Source organism: Neophocaena asiaeorientalis, unplaced genomic scaffold (genome assembly GCF_003031525.2).
Source record: "Neophocaena asiaeorientalis asiaeorientalis breed wild unplaced genomic scaffold, Neophocaena_asiaeorientalis_V1.1 scaffold7, whole genome shotgun sequence".
In the NCBI taxonomy this organism is placed as follows: Eukaryota; Metazoa; Chordata; class Mammalia; order Artiodactyla; family Phocoenidae; genus Neophocaena; species Neophocaena asiaeorientalis.
In genome coordinates, this window is record NW_020185337.1 from 15,690,897 (window position 1) to 15,717,638 (window position 26,742).

At 34.9% G+C, this 26,742-nt stretch overlaps 1 protein-coding gene across 2 annotated transcripts in view; it reads right to left on the reverse strand.

The window, feature by feature from the left end:
• The window catches only part of GRID2 (glutamate ionotropic receptor delta type subunit 2), a 1,308,561-nt gene that overhangs the window by 354,082 nt on the left and 927,737 nt on the right, over positions 1-26,742 (reverse strand). The window lies entirely within an intron of this gene.

Here is a 26,742-nt window from a genome sequence, read left to right on the forward strand (position 1 = left end):
TAAAGGTAAACAAAATACCATCTGGCAAAACTCAAATCATTAGTTAGGGCATACTAACCAAATAAATACTGACACAGCTATATTTGCACCCCTGTATTTAGGATAAGTACAATTCCTGACTGTCCTGTTTCCTCAGCTTATACACCAATTATTCTCTTACAGACTGACTGATAACATGAAGGGTTATTAAGCATGAAACAACAGCACACCTGAGCATTCCTGCTAGTAATGTTTCCTCACATGGGGTCCATTGTTATCCTGCACTAAATCTGAAATGGTGATATGATTTAATCAAAACATGCTGCATTGATTGGAACCTGAACTTGAAAAGCTCATATGACATAGTACTGCCATCCTTAGGCACACAGAAAAACACAGTAAAAATGATATCGTTTAAAATGAATTTTCTTCATCTACATGACAACATCTGTTGGAGTTATAATGACCTGACTTGACAGTGCAATCTAACCGCCCCAAGTATTTAGGTGGAAAGCGGTGTATAACAGATGCACGAAGGGTTTTAAACCAAGAATCGGCATGGAAACAATTTGCCACTTAAGACAATGCATGACAGCATGAAACTATCCTAATAAGCCTTCTGTAGTATAGATAAATCTTTGAAAACTGAGCTATTGTTTCAAGCATTTCTCAATCTATTTCCTTGCCAATACTTTTATTATTATTTTTTAAAAGCTATTTGCTAAATACTCTAGTAGCCTTCCCCAACTGGCATTCCTCATTTGAATTAAAGAAAAAATAATTTTAGTACCATTTTCTCAATTCTCCCAAGAGTGGTACATATTACCACCAGTACCAGTCAAGACTCATAGGAGAGAAGTTGGTTAATTATATCCAGTGGATGCTTTAGGTACTAAGGCTAATTCTCTGTGTGAGCAACGCTGCTAAGGTTAACTACTCCAGCAAAGATTCACTTACAGAAGAATTCATATTCTCTATGTCAATTAAGATTCTGGGGAAATAAACAAGATCCATTAATCAAGAATAAGGCCCGCTGGAGTACAAAGATGTATAAGACATCGTTCCTGTCCATAGTTTATAACGTCTTGTTGGAGAGATGATAAATGAGCAAAAGTCAACAAGTCACATTCTACATAACTGCACTGTACACTGACGTAAATGAACGGCTACTGGCATTATAATATGAAGAGATTAAAACGATAAATCATGTTACCATTTGCCAGTGCAGAAAGGAAATTAAAGAAAGGAAATGTTTTTTCTAGGTTGTTTTTGGGAAAAGAAAATTAGGAAAGAGGTGTTATTTGAACGACAAGCATGGAGTGAATAAGAACAAAAGATGGCAGGAAATTCTAGTTTGAGGAATAGCAGAAGCAAAACCCCAGGTTTAAGTGTGATAAATATTAGCAAGTTCTGAGCTAAGGATGGGATTAAAGAGACAGCAACAGTAGTTCCTGTGGGGAAATGAAGGGAAACAAGGCTGAATGCAGAGGTCGGAAAAGAATATCAAGGACTCTGAAGGCTTAGGAGATGGGTTTAAGATGAAGTTAGAAAGAGCGAATCTTGTCAAGTGGACACCCATGTGCCCACCACCAAGCCTAACAAGGAATGTGATGGCTTTCTGGAGGGCTTTGGTTAGTAATACACTCACAGAGAGTATTGCCTATTTACATATTAAACACCTATCAAACGATCAGTACGGGCTGGGAGTTATCCATATTCTAAACATATTTTCATAATTATCTAACAAACTGGGCATTATCATGAGGCTCTCAAAATGTTACTACCTTCCCCTGGTCATATAACCAGGTGTGTCGTATCTGCCATTGTATCACAAAAAGGTCTGTCTGATTCTAATGCTATTTAAGCATACAGCATTCATGATGAAAGCAATATTTATGGAAGATTAGTTTGGAAACAGAGTGGAAATGAAATGAAGGAAGAAGACACTAGAGGCACGGAAATCATTTAGGAGGCAATTAAATGAATCCTCCACCAATGATGAAGCCTCAAAGGGAAGAGAAAAAGAAAGAGGAAGCAACTGATAAAAGAATTAAGATTTCAAGAATAATGGAGAAAAAGAGGATATGTAGTCATGGAAATGTGACAGAAGGTGGATCAACAAGGAGAAATTTATAGCCAGGGCAGTAGAATACAGGAAGAGGTCAGTCATGATAAAAATAATTTTTATAATAATTCCCATTGTCAGGTGTACATGCATAGTTCCATTTTTCTGGAACGTCCTCCTCTAAGTCTTTTCTAGTTGCCAAATTCCTTGAAGACCAAATTCAAAATTAATTTCCTGGTATAAAACTTTCTTTGACATTCTTTGGAAGATGAATCACTCCTGAGATCTTTCACATTTATATATTGCTATCTTATCATGTTACATTGTATTGTTACCACGGCTTACTTGTGTTTCTTTAATAGTATACAGTCAGGGTGGTGAAGGCAGGGGTCATCTCTTACACGCATCTTAAAATGTAAAGTGTATATGTACTTTTTAATTACAAAAGAAATATAGGATAAGTACGTAAATGTCAATACATACAAAAATAGAAAGTAAAGCACGGTCTCTTTTAAATGTAGAATTTATTATAATTTCCTAACTTAGTTGGAATTATAATAGTTATAATTTTTAAAAATATAGCCTGGCTATTATGGGCCCAGGCTTTGGAGCCAGACTGAGTAGAGTTAAAATCCTAGCTTGGTTACTTACAGCTAAGAAAGACGTTGCGTACTCTCCTGTGCTCTCTGTGTCTCAGTTCCCTTAACTGTAAACTGGGAAGCTCAGTATCACCTCCCTCACAGTGTTATGATGATTAAATGAATTAATGTGTGTACATTAGCTGTTGTTTCATTTTTACACCACCTATTTGGGCACCACACCACCTCTATTCTTAGATGTTGTGATACTTACCTCTGCCTCAGTATTTGGCTTGTGATCTAGACCTGAAAGATCAGACAAGTCCATCCTCTGCCCAGAATGATAGGTTTAAAGATGGGGAAGTGATTCAGGTAAGGCCAGTTAGAGCCTTCCATTCATCCCTTAGATAATTTCTGGAAAAACTGGGTAAGAGGCATTCCCTTTTTGCTGGGATTGTTAAATATGAGGACAGGGTCTAGAGTTGTAGTTCTGTCACCACATGTGGAAAATCTGCCTGAGAAGGAAGCCAAAGAAAAGAACAGAGCTGAGTAAGGGAGAAAGATGGACAGTTTCCTAATGACATTGCTTGAGCCCCCAAATTCAATTGTACCGGGTGCCTGCTGTCCTTCTAGTTATATAATCCAGCAAGGTTCAAACTTTTGAATGAGTTTACTTCAAGGATCCCTAATACTCTTGAAAAATATAATGCTTTTTTGTCTTTGATGTGAAAAGATATGTAATGAAAAAAATTCTAGTTTGGAATGATCTGGCTTTATGCAGTACCAATAATGACTCAATAAACGCTTTCTGAATCAACAATTCAATGTGTCTTCCTCTTTTATTGTAAGGGATACTGCACACTTATTTCCTTGTTCTAGATGCATTTTGCTTAATCCTTCAACTGTATTTATGATTATAAAAGAATTACAGGTAATTCATATCATTTAAATGTACCAAAGGCTTTCGTTTAAATTAATTTAGTTCATCAGAGGTTTACGAGCATCTACTGTGTGCCAAGAACCATGCAGGCAACTGGGGATATAAAGATAGATAAGATCCAGTCCTACTTTCAAGGTAGTCGTAAGCCTAAAAGATGTATCACACATGGCAAATAATTAAACATAGTAAAATATGACACACACAGTAATAGAGCTCCATATAAAAAGATATGAGGAAAAAGGGTATGGATCAGGGAGAACTACAGAGAAAATGTAATATTTGACTTGTGCCTTAAAAGCTATGCAGGTAATTTTAAGGTAGAAAAGAGAGGGAAGAGCACCTCGGTTTCAGAGAATAACATGAGCAAATGCAGTATATAAAGTGTTCAAGAAACAGTGAACAATTCCCCGGGACTTGAACATCTGAGAAGTGTGTGTGTGTGTGTGTGTGTGTGTGTGTGTGTGTGTCTGTGTGTGTAGTACTAAGGAGAGGAATGCTAAGTGAAAGCTACAGACAAGGAGAGAGATTAGCAATTTATGAGAAGGCTTGCATACTCTTAAAAGAAAACTGGTTTTCATTTATGTATCGGAAAGCTAGAGAGATTAAGTAGAAAATACAATAAGATCTGTGTTTGATAAATATATGTATTTGTTGTTTATGTGAAGGTCAGTGGTAGGGTAAAGTATTAGGAGCAGAACATCAATTAGAAGGCGTGGTCCTAGGATACATTACTTGGGCTTAACCTAAGGAAATTTCAGTGAGAATTAGCAGAAAGGGAAAGCACTTGAGATCCATTTCAGAAACAGAATCAGTAGGCTTTTGTGCCAGATTGCAAAGCAGCACGAAGAGAATGTGCATTGGAGATGACTATCTGGGATGCTAATCTGGAACAAATGGATGGATTACACTTTCATAACCTTATTTTCCTAAAGTGGAAAATACCTTGGTTCTGCTAAAGATGCTCTTTGTGTTTATAATGTACTTATTCTAAGAAAAGAGAATGGCATTTTGTATACATTAATGCGGTGATAGAAAACTAATTTTAAAATGCAAGAGCATTTTCTAGGAAGCACCTATTTTGAAAAGGTTTATTTTTACACTTAACCATATTTTATCTGGATATATTAAAACATTTTTATTTCTAAAAGTAATTTTTAAGTGTCTCTAGTCTTATCAAAAATTTCCCATGGTTAAGAATGTATTTATCTCCCCTTCCTCAAAATTCTTCCTCTCTTGTTCTGCCACAAAGTTTCTGGAATTACCAGTTTTCCAGTTACATTTCATATTTCTGCTAAGTAATGGTTACAACTTTACCACACCCTCTAGCTAAAAATTCACCATCACTTTCTCATTTTGGATAAATTATAGATACTAATTGGGTTGAATTGGTATTCTTGCCTTACTGAGACATTTGGTTAACCGTGTGTTCTGTCTTGAGAAGTTCCATAGTCTGAAGGTCTTTAAGCATTGACACTTCATAGAATCCCCTTCTGTGATGAAAAGATGGAATCTTTAAATAAAATTGTATTATTTTCTTATTTTTTCTCTAAAATAAATTCATGTCTTTATATAGTTTCTGTAATGACTGGTGTCCCCTGATAAATTATCCGCTCTAATTCAATCAACCTCATGTTATTCTTTTTCCAAAAAATAATAAAACATTTAGTGGAAATTCAACCTAAGACCCACACCTATGACATTTAACTGAAGAGCTCACTCAGTTCATTAGTTCACTGACATTAATCAAGAATCTTCTTTGTCTGTCCTTTCAACCAGCTTACATTTCACTTAAACATTATAGTGTTTTTCAAGCCAACTCAAATTAATTTTGCAATCAAAATTTCACAAGGCATTTTCTCCAGTACTTTGCTAGAAGTCAAGATGCATTACATCTACTCCACTCTGTTCATTTATTAAGGCTGTACAGTTATCACAAAAGCAACCAGCTTTGTCTGGCACAATTTGCTCTGTATTAATTTATTTATTCTATTTATTTCTCATGGCTGTGCTTTTCTTTCAAACACATGGTAGCATTTTCAGAATAATTTTTCATTTTTGCACTTCCTTATTTCAATCAATAAGATTACACTTAAGAAATTAGTTATTTTTGTTTTAAAACAATTATAGAGTTCTAAACACTAGAAAAAAGTATTAAACTTAAGGTAAAGAGAGAGAGAACTAAACTTTTGAGATGGCATGAATTGGTGGACTTAATTTATAGTGACTGGGACTGAGACTTAATTTAACACTAGCTAGCTCTGATACAACTCCTCCAAGTTTCCATTTTAGAAATGTCCACAATGGCTTTCACAACAACAACAAAAAAAACTTTTAATGCCACAAATCCTATAACTCAAGTCAGGAAAAGGATATATGATAAATTCTTGTAGAATTTCTATTGACTAAATTGATATTAGCGATGAATTCAAAAGCATATACTTCATCTGTATATTTCACATTTCATACTTATATCCAGAACAGGGCAGACTGGTCCAAGGAAAGTATAAATATATTTTGATTCTTTTTACATTATATAATCCTTTTGTTTATGGCTAACATTAGGACATAATAGTTATTCTAAATATATGTCTTTATCAGACATACATATTCTTTTTCAAGTTAGCACAATGAAAGCTATAAATATACTTTGATTCTCTATATACAATTCAACCTCCTTTATTATGACTAATTTTAGGCTGCAAGAGCTATATGGACCAGAAAAGCGGTTAACCATCCTGAGTTATATGAGAATTACCTGCATTGATAACCAGAGCCTTGTCTTGCCCTTCTATGTCTGCCTTCTCAGTTTCTCTTTCTACAGATATTCAGAGACTACTACTCAAAGCAGGAACCATGGCAAGTTTAAGAAAATAGAAATGGTTAAGTGACAAAGGTTTTGATTTGGGAAGACTTAGTTATTTAATGATGTGGCATAAACCAGGTAGTGTTAGAAATAAATGCTCTGTCATAATTAGACCAACTAAGTTAAGTAAATCTCAGTCCAAAAAACACAAGTGGAATGCCTACTTGGTATGGTAAATTTAATTAAATGATGAGCATACCAATTTGATCTTTAACCCTAGATCTGAGAAAGAAAAGTTGACCATAACCAAAGGAACTGTAGGGGAAGTTAAGGATGCTTCATTTTCCTTATCTGCTGACAAAAATGAAGATTGGGACTGGATAGTTCGTACAAATGCAAACAAACAAACAAAAACACCACACCCTACAGAAATGGAAATATCACCCTTAAGTCTCAGAGCAGTGCATACCTCACCTAAATATTCCAACTGCATTAGATAAAAATTTCGTACTATGATCTGATCGATGTTCTCTAAACAATGTAAGGCTAGGTGAAACGTTTCAGCCTGTCCAGAAGAGAGGACAGGCTGAAAAGAAGGTAAAGATACAAAAGATGAGATGATATGAAAACAGAAGACAAAAAAGAAAAACTTGAACTATAGAGTAAAAATTAAAATTGGAACTAGTAAAGAGTATAAATGACATATCAGGATTATTAAATCAGTTACCTAATGAATGAATTTTAAAAACTCTCTGGGAAGGCAAAGCAAATGGCCAAAAGAAGAAAATAATGAAAAATATGACCTGTAGATACAAATATGTAATCTAGGATTTTGAGATTTTCCAGAAAAAACTAAGTCAATGAAAGCAAGTTCAATACTTAAAGAAATAATTGTAGAAAAAATTTCTACACCAAGAAAGATCATTTATATAAGCAAAGATTTTCACCAAGTCACAGGCAAAATTGAATTTTAAAAAGCCCATTTTCATATCTAATCTGGTAATTATTTTTTATTCTCAAGCAATAAAAATTTTTCTTCTTGCATCTAAGCATAAAAAACAGATTATCTGCAAAGAAACTAAAAATAAAACTAGTTTCAGATACAAAGATACCTTCAGTTTTCTTCTCCTTTGAAGCAAATGCTAGATAAAAATGTATATATGCCTTCAGATTAAAAAAAACAACAACACTAAGAATGCCAAATCATTATTCATGAGAAAAGGCAACCAGAAAACATTCTCAAATCCCAATGAATATATACCCTTTATATACTCCTTACATACTCTTTTATATACCCTTTATATACTCTTCCTTTGACAAGAGAATTCAGCTTAGATAACTGTGGGATGAATCAAAATCCAGAACCAAAGAATGGAAAATATAAAAGTATAAAGGGATTGGAAGAGAAGTTGGGAAGTAAGTACATATATGGAGCAAGGCCTAATAAAAATGTATCAATATCTTTGCAAAATTAAATGCAAGGGAAAAATTCTTAAAAGTAATATTTTTACATTATATGTATCTATAGAGATACCTAGAGAGAGAGAGAGAGAGAGAGAGAGAGAGAGAGATAGTATCAACTAATGTTTTCTTCCAAAAATAGATTTGAAAATGAGGAAATGGAGAAGTAAAGGGCACCTTAATTTTCATGCATGAAAAGAGACAAAAATAATTGTTTCAGTATGAGATTCTGTAATTAAGGTATACTAATTTATGTTAAATAAATTTAAATACATTCTCTAGATAAATTAAAAGCAGGATTTGTATATTCTAAACCATAAAAGAAGAAAATTATATACATTGTGAAAAAGAGAACACAAATGTGCAAACACAACAGCAAAAACAAAACAAGAATAGCAAGAAAAAAACATAATATTGACAGGGGTATTTTCATTTATATGAATTAGACTTCCAGCCTTTGCTTAGGATGGAAAAAGTTAGAAGCAAGAATAAAAGCCAGGCATCCACAAAATCATAACTTGTCTTAACCCTATCAGAGAGCTGAGATCTCAGGTCAGTCTCCTACCCAGAAATATAAGGAAAAACAGGCTCCTCCAAGGACAGAGAGGGGCATGAGTACTGACTTAGCTGGAATACAGCACGGAAGTAAAACAAGGTCACCATAAAAGGAAACAAGAAGATTTCTGCTAAGTTTTTTTCAAATATTGCATAAACCAAGTGTGAGCTTGCATGAGAGTGTAGAACCTGCAGCATGTACAGCACAAGAGTGTACTCAGGAGAGTCGAGAATTGCTGGTGGCCATAGACACAAATGCTGTTTGCACCCAACTTGCAGGCTCTTTTGTGGACCTCACCAAAGGTTTACAAGAAAGACTGGGGACAGAGCAAGACACCAGAGAAAACTGTCAGTGACCAAGTCCTAGGGAGGGAAGCAGCCTCTGTTGTGGGAAAGGGGCAAAGGCTCACCCAGATCTTTCTCCCCTACATCCCTTATTGAACAAAAGCCTTAAGTCACTGTGAGAGGGACAAACCCTGTTGTCCCAGGCACAGGTGAAAACCCACTGAAACGGAGAAAAAGGTAAAAGAAAAATAATCCAACTACTACAGGACGGGTAAAATCTCGAATAAGCATAAAGCCTGCCAAAAGTTTAAGGCAAAGTTGAGGCTGCTGTGAGGAGGACGGGCCATATTACTGAGAAAGGCAAATACTCAATCCAGGGACACAGGGCCGGCCTAAGCCTAAGCCTAAGAATGGTTCCCACACCCTCCACGACCAGAGTTAACAAGTACTGAATAACAAGTAATAGCTCCCTACCACTGAGGGAGGGGCCATAGTATAAAAATATACTCTTGAAGGCAGAAGCTCACAGGAAAATCTAATGTTGAGGAACAGTGAGAAATTCTCTCTGGTGATCAACCCCCAACCGAAGTACAAGATGTACAATGTACTTGAGAAGACTTGAAGCCTGTGGTGTGTTGAGTGCAACAAATAACAACAAAGCCTAAATCAAGGGAGACTGACTCTTGATTGATGTCACAACCCACAATAAAAGCCTAGCAGAAGAAGAGGCGTGCCCATTTCCAGGCATAAATACTACTTACCTCAGTCTCTAATCTCTCTGCACAATGTTTACCTCCCATTCAAATATTATAAGACACACAGAAAAGCAAGAGAAAACCCCACTGTCGAGAGATACACCAATCACTGAACCAGATGCAGATATGACCCAGATGGTGGAAGTAAAAGACAGGATATTTAAACTAAACATGATTAATATAATGAAGGCTCTAATAGAAAAAGTGGACAATGTGCATGAACAGGTGGAAAACTTCAACAGAGAAATGGATTGTATTAGAAATAATCAAATGGAAATTCTAGAAATAACAATAATATTAATAATAATAAACACAGGAGCCGAGATGAAAAATGCCTTTGATGGGCTTAGTAGCAGATCTGACACAGCCATGTAAAGACTTAGTGAACTTAAAGAGAAGGGGAAATTACTTAATTCTTATGAAACAAAGCAGCATATAAAAAAAGGAGGAATGGAATATAGTTTCTAAAAACCTGTTTGGAGGCAGATAGCCTGGCAAATTCTAGCTCTGCTATTTATCAACTTTGTGACTTTCAACAATTTACTTAAATTCCCTATACTTCAGCTTTATACCTCAGTAAATGGAACAATGATCATACTTACTTCATAAGGTTCTTGTGAGGACTCAATGAATCACTGCATGTAAAATATTTAATAACTGTTTATGTTCCACAGTGTCAGTGTTAGCTATTATTATTACTAAAAAATTAAAAATAAGCTAGTATAGCAAGTTATGTCAGACAAAATAGAATTTCAAGAAAATTATTAAATATGGTAAACTGTTACAAAAATACAGCTGATGAAACTTTATACATGAAAAAAAGGAGCACACATATACAAAGTAAAAATATTAGAAATGCAAGAGACATAAAGAAATACATGAGAGATATACACAAATAGATATGGACAGGAATGAATATGGGGTAGAAAAATTTAAACACCATTTGTTATCTATAACTGATAAAATAAAAACTATATGAAAAATTTTAATAATGTTATAATTCATATAATTCAGTTACTAATTATAAAATAAACTGTACATTCCACAGAGAATACAGCATATTTTTAAGCATTCATGGAACATTAACTTTATATTAGTCAACCAAAACAGCTACATATATTCTGAAATTTGGAGCAAGTTACCAAATAGATAGATGGGATAGTTCACATTATGTGACAAAAATGCAATAATAGGCATTAATAACAGATATATTTTTAAAAATTACTAATAGATGATTTAAATAAAGATCTTTACAAAAAGATTGATATAAAAGGATATCTCAGATACTTGGAAAATAGAAATGTTGGACTACGAATCAAAACTTACAGGGTAAAGTCAAACTGATCTCAAATGAATATTCAAGTAAGTGCGATTTTGAAGTCCAGCAAAATTAAAATAAACAATAAGCGCTGCACTAAAGAAGCCAAAAGGAATGGTAAAATAAATTTTTTGTAAGGTACAGAATGGAACCTATAAAAGTCAGAAACTAATAATTAGAAAGAGGAGCACAGTAAAACTAATACAAAGAAATCTAAGAACTGGTTCTTTTAAATCATTAATAAAACGGACATGTTTCTTATAAGACCAGTTAAGAATGAGAAGCAAACTTAAAAATAAACAACTTTAGGAATGAAATATTATCACAGCCACAAAGAAGTTTTTTTTCATTAAGAAAAGTCTAGGCACAAAAATATGCTAAGATATTTAAAAATCTTTATGAAAAGAATTCAATTTTTAAAGAAGGTTTACACAGCCAAAACTGTGTTAAGAAGGCTTGAGAACTTAACTTGGGACAGATAATCCCTATACTATTTTTTAAATATTGCAAGGAACAGGAAAGAAGAAATTTTTTCTGTTGTGGTTTGACTGTATTATTTCCCCCAATTTTTCACACCTCTCTGTATCTATATGCCCTATGATAATGCCTTTTCATGCTAACTCTGGGCCTGGCTATGTCATTTGCTTAGCCAGTGGAACAGGAGCAAACTTAATGCAAGCAGAAGCTTTCCAAGGCACATCCGTGGTTTGACTTTCTCTCTTTTGGGCCCCTGACACCACCGTGAGAACATGCCTGGACTAGGTTGCTGGAGGGAGGGAGGAATTATCCCCACTGAGAATACCTTACATAATTTTCTCTCAGGTGACCTGCCAGCTGACCCCAGATGATGACCAAGCCTAGCTGAGATAAGCAGAACACATCCAGATCAGCAGAACCAACCAACCAATTCATATACTAACGAGAAATAATGTGCTATTGTTTTAAGCACTAACTTAGAGATGGTTTCTTTATTATGGTGATGCCTAACTAATACTCTTCCCAACGTTAAATACAGTCAAAATACCAGACATCAAAATCTGACAAAAATAACACAAAAAAGAAAATTAATCTCCCTTATGTAAAATTACCATATTAATAGTCATAGCATACTGAATCCAACATTACTTTATAAACTAATATAGTAACTAAATCTTACTGCTCCAGAGGTGATTCATTACTAGATCAAAGGGGAAAAAAATTCAGATGAGTAGATGCTGAAGTAGAATTTGATGCAATATAAGCCAATCTTTTCTTAAATTTTCAATATAAAGTTGAAGTACAATTTCTTAACTTACTAAAATGTACCAGTTTCATATTATGTACCATATCATATTATGCTGAAGAAATTCTTATTAAAATCAGAAATAAGATGAGAGTATATTTTCCTACTATTATTTAATATTGTGGAAGTCATAGCTAATAAAGTTTGATAAGAAGCAAAACAAGAAAAAATATTTAAAGTAGAAACTCATGTCATCATTTCTTATTGAGGATAAAAATGACTGTCTGGAATACCCAAAAGGTTGGTGACCTCTTCTAAATTAGAGGAAGAAACATTCTGAAGATGTCATGCTTCTCCAAAACTAATCTAAAAATTTGATGCAAGGGCCAATGAAACTATCTTAAGGGTTTCTGTTGTTGTTACTGTTAACATAATTAAAAAATTCTAAAACGCCTCTAAAATTAAAAAATTCATAGTAGTAAAAGAATGTTTTGGAAAATAAAAATATTATAGTGGATTTATCCTATCAATATTGTAACTAAAATATATCATTAAGTTTCTATAATAAAAGCTTTATGTCAAAATAGAACAAGAAAATAAAAAGCATAAACATGAACTAAAAATTTTAACATATGAAAAGGTGGGAAAGAATGGATTACGCGGTAAATGATAGTTGAACAATTTACGTATGACAAAATAAAGTTAGGTTCCTACTTCACATTTATTTTAAACATAATCCAAGTATTTTAAATAGTTAAAGGAAAATATTTAAATATTAATTATATTGCTACAGACCATGTAAGATTATATTCACATAAATTTGGAGACCAAAAGGAAGACCTTTCTAAATATGAGAGCTAGAGAAGGAACTATAAAGAGAAAGATTAATGATTACATAAAAAATTCAAAGGTTTTTGGTATCACAAGACACAACATAGGAAGAATTTAAAGATAAATTGGCAAATTAAGAATATTTTCAACATATATGGCACACAGAATAATTTATTTTTAATGTACAAAGAGCATTTTCAAATTAATAAGAAAAATATGCACAAGTAATCAACTAAGAATTAACTTGGATAAAATATTCAGCAGCATTAGTAATCAAAGAAATGCATTTTAAAGCAATATTAGTATACCTTTTTAATCTATTGAATAGGCAAAAACAGGCTTCCCTATCCTAATCCATAAAGCAATCCTTTTCCTTAAAAAAAAAGGAGGTTTCCCTTCCTATTGTTTCATCTCCATTAAGACCTTTCTGCAGCCTTAAGATCCTGTCATTCCCAACTGCATATCAGCTAAAGATCTGATGAGACAACCTGTATGATTCAATAATTGGTCACTTTAATGTCAAAATAGCATAAGACTTTTCACTTGATTACTGAAAATTAATAACACTAATTAGAGATCCCTAGGGCAATATGAGTTCAGCAAGAACAAGTTATATCAAATAACCTCATTTAAAATCAAATGGTGTCCATATTAATAAATTGAAGAATAAAAACCATATGATCATCTCAAGAGATGCAGAAAAAGCTTTTGACAAAATTCAACAACAATTTATGATAAAAACTCTCCAGAAAGTGGGCATAGAGGGAACCTAACTCAACATAAAAAAGGCCATATATGACAAACCCACAGCAAACATTCTCAATGGTGAAAAACTGAAAGCATTTCCTCTAAGATCAGGAACAGAACAATGATGTTCACTCTTGCCACTATTATTCAACATTGTTCTGGAAGTCCTAGCCATGGCAATCAGAGAAGAAAAAGAAATGAAAGGAATACAAATTGGAAAAGAAGAAGTAAAGATGTCACTGTTTGCAGATGACATGATACCATACATAGAGAATCCTAAAGATGCCACCAGAAAACTACTAGAGCTAATCAATGAATCTGGTAGAGTTGCAGGATACAAAATTAATGCACAGAAATCTGTTGCATTCGTATACACTAATGTTGAAAAATCAGAAAGAGAAATTAAGGAAACACTCCCATTTACCACTGCAACAAAAAGAATGAAATACCTCGGAATAAACCTACCTAGGGAGACAAAAGACCTGTATGCAGAAAACTGTAAGACACTGATGAAAAAAATTAAAGATGATACAAACCGACTGTAGAATCAATATTGTGAAAATGACTATACTACCCAAAGCAATCTACAGATTCAATGCAATCCCTATCAAATTACCAATGGCATTTTTTACAGAACTAGAACAAAAACTCTTAAAAGTTGTATGGAGACGCAAAAGACCCCGAATAGCCAAAGCTATCTTGAGAGAAAAAAACAGAGCTGGGGGAATCAGACTCCCTGACTTCAGACTCCACATGTTCACAATGTTCACTGAAGCTCTAGTTACATCAGCTAGGACATGGAAGCAACCTAAGTGTCCATCAACAGATGAATGGATAAAGAAGATGTGGTGCATATATACAATGGAATATTACTCAGCCATAAGAAAGGAATTAAATTGGGTACTTTGTAGAAATGTAGATGGATCTAGAGACTATCGTACAGAGTGAAGTAAGTTAGAAAGAGAAAAACAAATATCATATATTAACATATATATGTGGAACCTAGAAAAATGGTACAGATGAACCTGTTTGCAGGGCAGAAATAGAGACATAGATGTGTGGTGGGATGAACTGGGAGATTGGGATTGCCATATATACACTAATATGTATAAAATGGATAACTAATGAGAACCTGCTGTATAAAAAATAAATAAAATAAAATTAAAATGTTCAAAAAAAAATCAAATGGTATCACTGGACAGGTATACCTTGCATCTGAAGATAACCCCTTATATTTAATGTCTTTCTTCTATTCATTATAATTGTGGAAAAGATCATCAACTTTGTAGAGTTGCTTTAAAGGAGTAACTGAGTAAATAATTGTAAATACTTTATTGACTGCTTGGCATACATAAGTGTTTATTCAATAACAGTAATAAACTGGTAATAATTCAGCAATGTTAATTTCAAGTCTTCACAATAACATAGGATGTAATCAGAGTAGATAGGTGCATTCTCTTATATATGTGAAACATTTTCTTTCTACAATGGAAGTTATACTCTTTCCTGTCTAAAGAGAAAAGTTAAATGGAGCAGGTAATCTGTTAATATGTCACCCTCAGCCTCAAGCAGCAGACCTTCCTCTTTTTATTATCCTTCTTTATTTGAATAGAATTATAAAGATTACTTTTTGTATCCTTTGGAATTTTTCTCAATTCCATATTTGCTTTAAACTCACTGGAAATTTTCTTAGGTGTCTTATAAGTCTTCTGTAATCATTCTTGCTTATATACCACTGCTTCCATCATTTTATATGTTCTCACATTCATGGGCAGCTCCCTGGGTATCTGCACTGATTTCTTAATATACGGACTCCTAATCCTAATCATTCTTTCTGCAAGCTATGTAAAATATGGATTTTTACCATCTAGCAGTTTCCACCTCTGTGTACCACTTCTTTTTCTGGCTTGCTCATACTGTAGGATTAAATGATAATATTATCTAGCGTTCTTGGTGTTTCTTCTTCTTTAATAAGTTCCTCTCTGTCGGTAGGAGTTACATCTTGTGACAGATCCCCCTATTAAGTTTAGAATTGATCCAAACACCTAGTTTCTGCTAAATGTTCTTATGGATGCATAGTGGAAGTCCCCAATAAATATTATGACTTACCACTAAGCCAGTTTCATAACAAGAATGTATGAGTCTTGTCTTCTGGCTCACCTAGCTCCCTGAAATACCTCCTATCATGACACCATTTCTGTTGCACTTTTCTTTGAACCTCACCCAGACACTATCATGTTTCCATGATTTCAACATGAAGTTCTTGGCAATTCTGCTTTATTTATGTCCTTCCTGTCTGCTTCAGTTAACCAAACTATATCTTTGCTACGCATACTCAACTTTTGACACATTGATGGTGATAGAGTCCCAGGGAGGTAAGCCTGGGATTAGAGAGGCTAGTGAAGTTTTAATCCAAATATCTTCATTGTACACTGTCTGGATTAAAACTATTTTAATTAACAACAACAATAAGAACAAAAACGATCCTCCTCCATACCCACATACCTGGCTGAGTTGCTCACAGGGTCTTGGTGCTCTGGCTGGGTGTCAGGCCTCAGCCTCTGAGGTGGGAGAGCCGAGTTCAGGACATTGGTCCACCAAAGACCTCCCAGCTCCAGGTAATATCAAACAGCAAAAGCTCTCCCAGAGATCTCCATCTCAACGCTAAGCCCCAGCTCCACTCAACCACCAGCAAGCTACAGTGCTGGACACCCTATGCCAAACAACTAGCAAGACAGGAACACAACCCCACCCATTAGCAGAGAGGCTGCCTAAAATGATAGTAAGGTCACAGACACCACAAAACATCACCGGACATGGGATGCCCAACGGAAAGACAAGATGCAACCTCATCCACCAGAACATAGGCATGAGTCCCCTCCACCAGGAAGCCTGCACAAGCCACTGAACCAACTTTACTCAGTGGGGGCAGACATCAAAAACAACAGGAACTAGAAACCTGCAGCCTGTGAAAAGGAGACCCCAAAAACAGTAAGTTAAGCAAAATGAGAAGACAGAGAAATACACAGCAGATGAAGGATCAAGGTAAAAACCCACCAGACCAAACAAATGAAGGGGAAATAGGCAGTCAATCTGAAAAAGAATTCAGGATAATGATAGCAAAGATGATTCAAAATCTTGGAAATAGAATGGAGAAAATATAAGAAATGTTTAACAAGGACCTAGAAGAACTAAAGAGCAAACAAACAATGATGAACAACACAACAAATGAAATTAAAAATTCTCTAGAAGAAATCAATAACAGAATAACTGAGGCAGAAGAACGGTTAAGTGACCTGGAAGACAAAATGGTAGAATTCACTGCTGAGGAAGAGAAAAAAGAAAAAAGAATGAAAAGAATTGAGGACAGTCTCAGAGACCTCTAGGATAACATTAAAAACATCAACATTTGAATTATAGGGATCTCAGAAGAAGAGGAGAAAAAGAAAGGGACTGAGAAAATATTTGAAGAGATTACAGTTGAAGACTTCCCTATTATGGCAAAGAAAATAGTCAAACAAGTCCAGGAAGCACAGAGTCCCATACAGGATAAATCCAAGGAGAAACACGCCAAGACACATATTAATCAAACTATCAAAACTTAAATACAAATAGAAAATATTAAAAGTAGCAAGGGAAAAGCAACAAATAACATACAAGGGAATCCCCATAAGATTAGCAGCTGATCTTTCAGCAGGAACTCTGCAAGCCAGAAGCAAGTGGCAGGACATATTTGAAGTGATGAAGGAGAAAAACCTACAACCAAGATTACTCTACCCAGCAAGGAACTCATTCAGATTCGACAGAGAAATTAAAACCTTTACAGACAGGCAAAAGCTAAGAGAATTCAGCACCAACAAACCAGCTTTAAAACAAATGCTAAAGGAACTTCTCTATGCAGGAAACACAAGAGAAGGAAAAGACCTATAATAACAAACCGAAAAAAAGAAAATGGATCACTAGGAGTATACAAGTCAATAATTACCTTAAATATAAATGGATTAAAAGCTCCAACCAAAAGACATAGACTGGCTGAATGGATACAACAAACCCCGTATAAATGTTGTCTACAAGAGACTCACTTCAGACCTAGGGACACCTACAAACTGAAAATGAGGAGATCGAAAAAGATATTCCATGCAAATGGAAATCAAAAGAAAGCTGGAGTAGCAATTCTCATTTCAGACAAAATAGACTTTAAAATAAAGACTATTAGAAGAGACAAAGAAGGACAAGAATACTCCCAATCTCATTCTCTGAGGTCACCATCACCCTGATACCAAAACCAGACAAAGATGTCACAAAAAAAGAAAACTACAGGCCAATATCACTGATGAACATAGATGCAAAAATCCTCAACAAAATACTAGCAAACAGAATCCAACAGCACATTACAAGGATCATACACCATGACCAAGTGGGGTTTATCCCAGGAATGCAAGGATTCTTCAATATACGTAAATCAATCAATGTGATAAACCATATTAACAAACTGAAGGAGAAAAACCATATGATCATCTCAGTAGATGCAGAAAAAGCTTTTGACAAAACTCAGCACCCATTTATGATAAAAACCCTCCAGAAAGTAGGCATAAAGGGAACTTACCTCAACATAATAAAGGCCATATATGACAAACCCACAGCCAACATCGTCCTCAATGGTTAAAAACTGAAAGCATTTCCTCTAAGATCAGGAACAAGACAAGGTTGCCCACTCTCACCACTATTATTCAACAGTTTTGGAAGTTTTAGCCACAGCAATCAGAGAAGAAAAATAAATAAAAGGAATCCAAATCAGAAAAGAAGAAGTAAAACTGTCACTGTTTGCAGATGACATGATACTATACATAGCGAATCCTAAAGATGCTACCAGAAAACTACTAGAGCTAATCAATGAATTTGGTAAAGTAGCAGGATACAATATTAACGCACAGAAATCTCTTGTTTTCCTATATACTAATGATGAAAAATCTGAAAGAGATATTAAGGAAACGCACCCATTTACCACTGCAACAAAAAGAATAAAATATCTAGGAATAAATCTACCTAAGGAGACAAAAGACCTGTATGCAGAAAACTCTATTACACTGATGAAAGAAATTAAAGTGATATAAACAGATGAAGAAATATAGCATGTTCTTGGATTGGAAGAATCAACATTGTGAAAATGACCATACTACCCAAAGCAATCTACAGAATCAATGCAATCCCTATCAAACTACCACTGGCATTTTTCACAGAACAAAGAATTTCACAATCTGTATGGAAACGCAAAAGACCCCAAATAGCCAAAGCAATCTTGAGAAAGAAGAACAGAGCTGGAGCAATATGTACCACAATGTTCACTGCAGCTCTGTTTACAATAGCCAGGACATGGAAGCCACCTAAGTGTCCATGAACAGATGAATGTTTAAAGAAGATGTGGTACATATATACAGTGGAGTATTACTCAGCCATAAAAAGAAACAAAATTGAGTTATTTGTAGTGAGGTGGATGGACCTAGAATCTATCATACAGAGTGAAGTAAGTCAGAAAGAGAAAAACAAATTCCATATGCTAACACATATATATGGAATCTAAAGAAAAAGAAAAAGGTTCTGATGAACCTAGGGGTAGGACAGGAATAGAGATGCAGACATAGAGAATGGACTTGAGGACACGGAGAGGGGGAAGGGTAAGCTGGGACGAAGTGAGAGAGTAGTATTGACATATATACACTACCAAATGTAAAACAGATAGCTAGTGGGAAGCTGCTACATAGCACAGGGAGATCAACTCAGTGCTTTGTGACCACCTAGAGTGGTGGGACAGGGAGGGTGGAAGGGAGATGCAAGAAGGAGGGGATATGGGGATATATGTGTACGTATAGCTGATTCACTTTGTTATACAGCAGAAACTAACACACCATTGTAAAGTAATTATACTCCAATAAAGATATCTTAAAAAAAAACAGAGTATATCACAGGATTGATGTGATAATTAGGGCATGGCATAGAGGATGAATTTAAATTGTGGGACACAAGGCAGACATTCCTCCACTGGGAGCTGTTAACGTTTTTAAGAATCCTGCCCTCAAGTGACTTATATCGTATTTGGGAGGCAGCGCCAGGTTGTGATTAAGACCTTTGCTCTAAAGTTAGATAGATTTAGGTTTACATTCTGGTTCTGATCTTTACCAGCTATGTAAACTTGGGGAAGTCACTTAAACTCTCTTAATTTCTCATTCCTCATCTACAAAAATGTTATTCCCATAATATCATTGTGAGATTAAATGAAATAATCTAAAGAAAGAGCTTAGGGTGATGCCCAGAGCATTACAGTTGCTTTCCCTATTATCATTAACTTGACTCCACTGTCATGAAACGTATTTCTGACTATACTTTGTAGACTTGCCTACAAGGATAAAATGCACTTAATAATGGACATCAAATTTCCAGTTGGCCTGATAGTTGTATTTCTAATTGTAAATGAACAATTCAGAATTGTATGTATCAGCCTTTCATGAATGTCAATAGCCTCAATCAGTCTCAAAAGGTTGATCCACTTTGTTTAATGACAAGTTTCAATTATAGAACCTGCAAAGCTGTGGTTCAGTTGCTGGGATTTTGGAACAAGAGTCTGTGTGCTGTCACTCTGGGAGGCCCTACTGGGTAGAGAGCTGGATTTCTTATAAAACTCTGTCCCAACTAAATACCTGCGCCAGTGAGGAGTGAAGAGCTTCTATGTATAAACATAACTGCATTTTTACATTTTAAAAAGGTGATAAATATTAATAAATTATTATGGTTACAACTATTTCAATAAGGACTGGACTTGGATTTCTGGTTCTGCTGGTTACTAGGCATAAGAACTTACACTTAGCTTCCTGGTCTTCAAAAATATAGATATTATGAAAATTAAAGCAGGGGGGGTGATGGTGGTGGGATGAATTGGGAGATTGGGACTGACATATATACACTAATACGTATAAAATAACTAATAACCTGCAGTATAAAAAATAAATAAAGAAATGATTCTAACATCAAGTGAATTGTATTGATGAAAACAACAACGTTTTAAAACTTGTACTATAAGTAATTGAGTTGCATTTTTGAAACTATTGGCAGATTAAAAAAAAGAAAATTAAAATATAGGGTATGTGAATGTAACTAGTATATATTGATACAAGTTACCTAGTAGATACTCAAACAATATTTATTCCCAGGCCATTTTCTAATCCATCCCTGCCTTATATTATCTACCACTCAAACTCTCTGCTGATTACTCTGTAAAATGATTCATGAAGATTCATTCCAAATCTGCTTCTCATCTCCTGACTGCACTTTACTGCCTTTGCACTCTTTGATGTTACCAGTTCTTAATATTCTTTCCTGTATCTCCCCTAATAATACATGACAATGTCTTGGAAGGACATTGCTGAGAAATACCATTGGAAGAAACATCATGTGTAATGGTAGCTTCTAGGAACTGACAGTTTTTCAGAACTGCTAAAGCATGGATTCTCTTGAGGTGAACGAGGAGATAAGTGGGTGGACAGTATTGGTGGGAACAATTAAGAAGGCTGCAGAGACAGTGCTAAGAAGTTTGTCCTTTATCTTGCAGGCTATTGGGTGTTTTTACAGGACAATGACAGACTTCTCCTGGAAATCTTAAATTTCTGCTGATGTCTCAGTATTCTATATTTGCCGGTCTTTAGGTTATTTCCAAAAATCCCCTGGATTTTCCTATAAAGGAAATAGGTCTATTTCGCTCTGAACAAGATGTAAAATGTACTGAGCTCTATGTATGTGTAACATTCCGTTAATACCTGGTCTTCCTCAAGTCCACACACATCAGATTATGAAGATCACCCTTTCACTTGCCTTTTAAAAAAAGAAAAAAAAGAAGTGTAAAGGATTTAAATACTTCCTCTCCTACTCATATTACTTTCTTACACTTATTTATTCCATTATACTTAAGGTATAGCATTAATCTACTTATCTGTGTTTAAGCCACAGAGGAGACATTTTTATTGTTGTTGCATTAGACTTTTTAAGTTTTTTTTTTTCATGTTTTAAAGCAAAGTACTGTATTTGAAATAACTCTGTTTGGAACATGGAGAGTTGGGTGCTCTTTCTAATCTGTGATTTCACATTCAGTAAGCCTTGGCAAAGACATATGGTACATATGAGTCTCAATTTTCTTCTGTGTAATATGAAGGAGTACGATTAGAGGATCTTTCATGACTCTTCAGTCTCCAACATTCTCTTTTTCTGGTATGTGCAAAACTGTGCTGCATTCTGTGGGGATAGAAGGAGGTACATTCTAGGGTATATTTTTTCCAGCGTGCTCTCTTTATTTGAGAGTATTATCCACATAATTTTCATGAATGGAAAGGAAAAAAGAAATATATCAAATATTAAGAAATATAGCAAAAGGAGTAGTCATTTATTTCCTCCAAACATTAGCACTGATGGAAAAAGAAAAAAAATGCAGTTTTCTATTCCTTCTTAAGGTTATTCAGTTGAAAATCGGCTTACATTTTATAGAAAGCTACAGGTAATGGGGTAAATAGCAAACTATAATAATGTACCTTTCAAAGGTACTGTGTTGGAGATAGGACGTATTTCATTTTCATGTGAAAATTATGATATATGTGCACATATACATATAAGTTGTGACATCCTTCTATAATTTTCACATGATAATGAAGTGCATGTGTGAAAATGTACCTATGCGTAGAAGGAGCATTAATATTCTCATTGTGTTAGGACAGTTTTCCTTTCCTGCCATACTGACTGCATCTCTCAAGTGAAAGTGTTAATGGAATTTGCCTTTAGAGACAGTTTCAGCAGCAAGAGCAGAGCATGCAAGCTAATAATAAACAAACAAACAATCATTCACTCAGTCAAGAAGGCACGCCCCTGCCTGAGTACAACGAATGCCCATTATTTTTCATTCTGTGAAGCTTTCCATGTACAGTTGGTTCTTTACAATGTTTTTGTGAATACATGCAAACAACAAAAAATTAAATATACTGCTTTGTAAAACCAAGCAACTTTTCCTATTTTCTTGAATTTTTTTCCCCTAGATGTTTACTTGCTCTTCTGTATCCAGACTGGTAAATACGCAGCTGATGGTGAGCAGAGGCTCAGTACAATAAGGGCTGCCCCAGTGCCTAGGTGGGAGCAATCCATGAGAGACAATGTCCCAGAAACTCCAGAGGTACGGCCAGCACGGTCAGAGGCCTCATCTTCAACAGAATAATCTGGGAAGACTTTTCTAGGAGATGATGTTTATCCATTTCCCAAAGCATAGGTGAACGCCATGAGACCAGCAGCATTAGTTAAGATTTAAACACTTTGCTTCAGACATTTTCATTAACCAAGTTGACACTAACTGTAAATTATTCATTTTATTTGCACTTCTTGCTCTTCTAATATGTAATCATGACTTACGAATTTGAATCCAAATTTAAGTAGCTCATCTTTACAAGTAGATATGTTTCACTTTCAGCCCTGGTTCAGACACATGTCGTTATCTATTTTATTTAACATTTAGGGTATAGATTTAACCAGATAGTATTCTTAATTACATGTCTGTAAAACAGAGAGTTATTTTCTTGTCAGCATATTTTAACACTGTATTATAGCAAATAACTTTAGAGTAGTTTTACTTGAATAAAACAAGCAATATAGTAGATATATGAACTGAAAATTTCATGCATAACTACAAACCAAAATACTAATCCTTGAAGATGCTATCTTAGCAAGTCTTCCTGCTTTCACAGAAATTTTAATCAAACTAAGCATGCAATTTTCTGGTCTATGGATTTAAACACTTCACAACTATAAAAAGACTCAGATTATCATGGCATGTTAAATCTCCAAGAACTTTGCTCCCCAAGACTGTGGCTGACCCACATTTTAGAAACACAGAAACTAGAAAATGCCTTCGGATCATAAATTTTTAATACTATCTAAAGCAGAGGTCAGCTTTATTTTTAAACAGAGAAGCAGCAGAGGGTGATGTTTAAGTGGCAGGCTCTGGAGCTAGACTGCCTGGGACAGAATCCAGCTCCTTTTACTAACTTGGTGACCTTGGGCAGTCACAAAATCTATTGTACTTCAGTTTCCTCATATGTAAAATGAGAATAATAAGTAGTACCTACCTTACAGAGTTATAAATTAGTAATAAATTAGTAAATATGCTGAAAGTGCTTGTATGTGTACCTGGCATACAATGAGATCAATAGAAATACTTGTTATAATCTATTATCTAATCTGTTATAAACTATTATCATTATTACCTTAGTATAGTGCTCAAGGTGAACGCTGAGCACTATGATGAAAACTGACTATAAAAGGAATAATTTTTCTAACCACCACGTATAGGGTGTAAAACCTCTTTGCTTTTTCTGTACATCTAACAAAGCTTAAAGTATCTGATACTATAGTATGTTTGGCAAAAACTATATTTCATCCACACAAATAGTAACAGGAAAAAAATTTTAAGTGTAATAAAATTATGTTTCAATGTACTTATAAAATAAATATAAAGGGAAGAGGACTTTCAAAATTAAACTTGATGGCTTATTATAGGTTACCAAGAAAAATGAATAAAAATGTCTAAATGCTTCAAATATTTAAGTACTATAAAAATGATTAATTTTAAGAAAACTTGAGACCTACACTGAGACAATGTAAATAAATCTAGCTTCACAGTGCAGTGTGAAAGTCGGATTCTACTCTGAGGCCATAAACCAAGATGGATGCAGGTGGTGTGAAAGGTGGCAGAAAGCTACTGGGTGGAAGCTAGTGAAGGCCTTCAAGGTCAGTTCCACTCCACACACAGCTCAGACAGTGCAGTGGTGATGGGAGGAAAAGACGGCCGCTGGTTACCAATAGCCAGTCACTGATCCCCTGATAAGCACCAGGATAGGCAAGTAGGAAGGCAAGCAGACCCATGGGATCAGCTCAGTAAGCTCACTGCAGAGAGGCTGCTCATCAAAACTTAGTGACGCCTATTTCTGAATTCTTAAACAGAATAGTAAAGAGGCTTGACAGGTTTATAATATTCTAACATTTACCAGAGGCGTATCCCAGTCTATTCAAATCTCTCTGACATTGATATTAGGCTAAAAATCTGTTGAGATGAGATTCACTTTGGAAAGTATGATTATTTCTAGGTTTCAGTTAACACCACAACATCAGCTACCACAACTTTCAAATGAGCCAGGAGAGGTATTTTACTCTAAAAATAACCAATTTTTGTGACCATTAAATTACAGAACAGGATTTGATGAGAAAGCCCTGTTTAATGAGACAAAAATGAAACAACGATTTCCCCGTCTTGATTTGCTTTCTTCCCACACTCATCTATCACCTTTGGGCTGTGATTAGGGTGGAGAGAACAACAGGAATAAAAGTAGAGAGAGGTCCGATAAGAGGAATGAAAGAGGAAATTACGAAAGAGAAAGGTGGGGATGCTGCTTTAGAGTACTGTGCTGAAGAGGCACCGAAAAAATCAAAGCTTCTGGAAACACTCCAGTACTGCTTCCTTTCATTTCTACACATAAACATTTGACCATGACACATTCCTAAAAATGTAATAGTAATTTCAATAGTGGTGTGAATTCAGGTGCTGATATAATTTTCTCTTTGATTTTCATTATTGAACTGTAAAAATATTTTTGCTGTAAATAAGCAAATCACAGTCTCAAGATTGAAATCATACTAATTTTAAATTCAAGGTAACTGGGAATTTTTTGTCTAACATAATATGATTGCCCAGATTTAGGCCATGAATTATGATTTATCTGTTCCAGTCATGTTTAGCCTCCGGAAGTCTTAATTTTATGGAATCTTTGGCCATAAAGATACGGTTTATAAACACGCCATTTGTGACAGTGCTGGCAATTAACATGATTCCTCTGCATGTTGGTCATCATTCATATAACAGCTGTGAGGAGGATAGGACCTTCCTGTAATCTCCCACATCTGAAATATACTGTAAACAAGTGTAAGGCTTCTCCACTGCAACAGGGAGCACTGTCTATTTTACCTATAATTATCCCTGTAGATAGGTTCTCATTTTAAATTTCAGATAATGTCACAGCTACTGCTCTGAAAGAAAAAAATCTTGGTGCAAGTATTTAAAACAGAATGTAAACCAGACTAGATGTTATCAATCTAAGATGTTGCTGGACCATTATTATATCTTACAGGTTAAATAGTCAAGAATATCACAAAATGAAGATACCTTGTAGGTCGAAATAGTTTCTCAGCTTACTCATTCTGTAACTCCAATATTTTGCATGTTGTATGGTGACCTAAAACCTGAGAATAAGATAGTCACAAGTTGGAAGGGGGAACAGGATCCTGTGCAGAGGCTTTGCAACAAGGTAGAGCCTGGTGTGTTTAATAATTTGTATTTCAAAAACCTAACAACACTTATTTATCTTTTAGATGAAGAATTAGAATAAAGCAATCAATGACACGAGAAGATAAAGATACATCAGTAGTGAAGTATACATAGCAAAGTTTATTATATTATTATCCATTAAACTTTTAGCAGTCACCCGTTTTAGTGACTGCTTTCAAGACGAAGGACTCTGAAAGATGACTGCACCTTAAATATTTTCCAAGAGTCTTTTCATTGCATATCTTCTTTGAACACCTTAGAAAATGAGTGTCATATAAAGCACATGATTGAACATGGATGATAAGTTGAGGAAAGAAAGGCTATCTTTCATCCACAGGGACTCCAAATACCTTATAAAAACTTAAACAATTATTAAGATGTTATGCCCCATCTTTTCCTTTTCATACAAAATAAAGAAAATGCATCTCAATTTCCAATGGCCACACACCAATGAAAATCAGAGGCTAACCCACATAGGAGTAAGCCAAATCTCTACTAACCTTAACACTGATTTTCATAATGATTATAAGGAAACTTCTGATGTGACCCATAGGGGAATATGCACACACACTCTTGTAAGGTCAATAGTTGCAAAACTAGAGAGGCAAGAACCCACTTTATAGGTCCTCTGTATTATCCTAAATATTTATCTTCTTTCATATGCTTCATTTTACAACTCCCTTGTACAGAAATAGTGTTAAAATAACACAGAAAATCTGATGTCTCTTGCACTTAAGCTTCGTGAATATTCTACTTGATACTCTACCCTCAGGGGCCTTGCATCACTAGAGCACTGTACT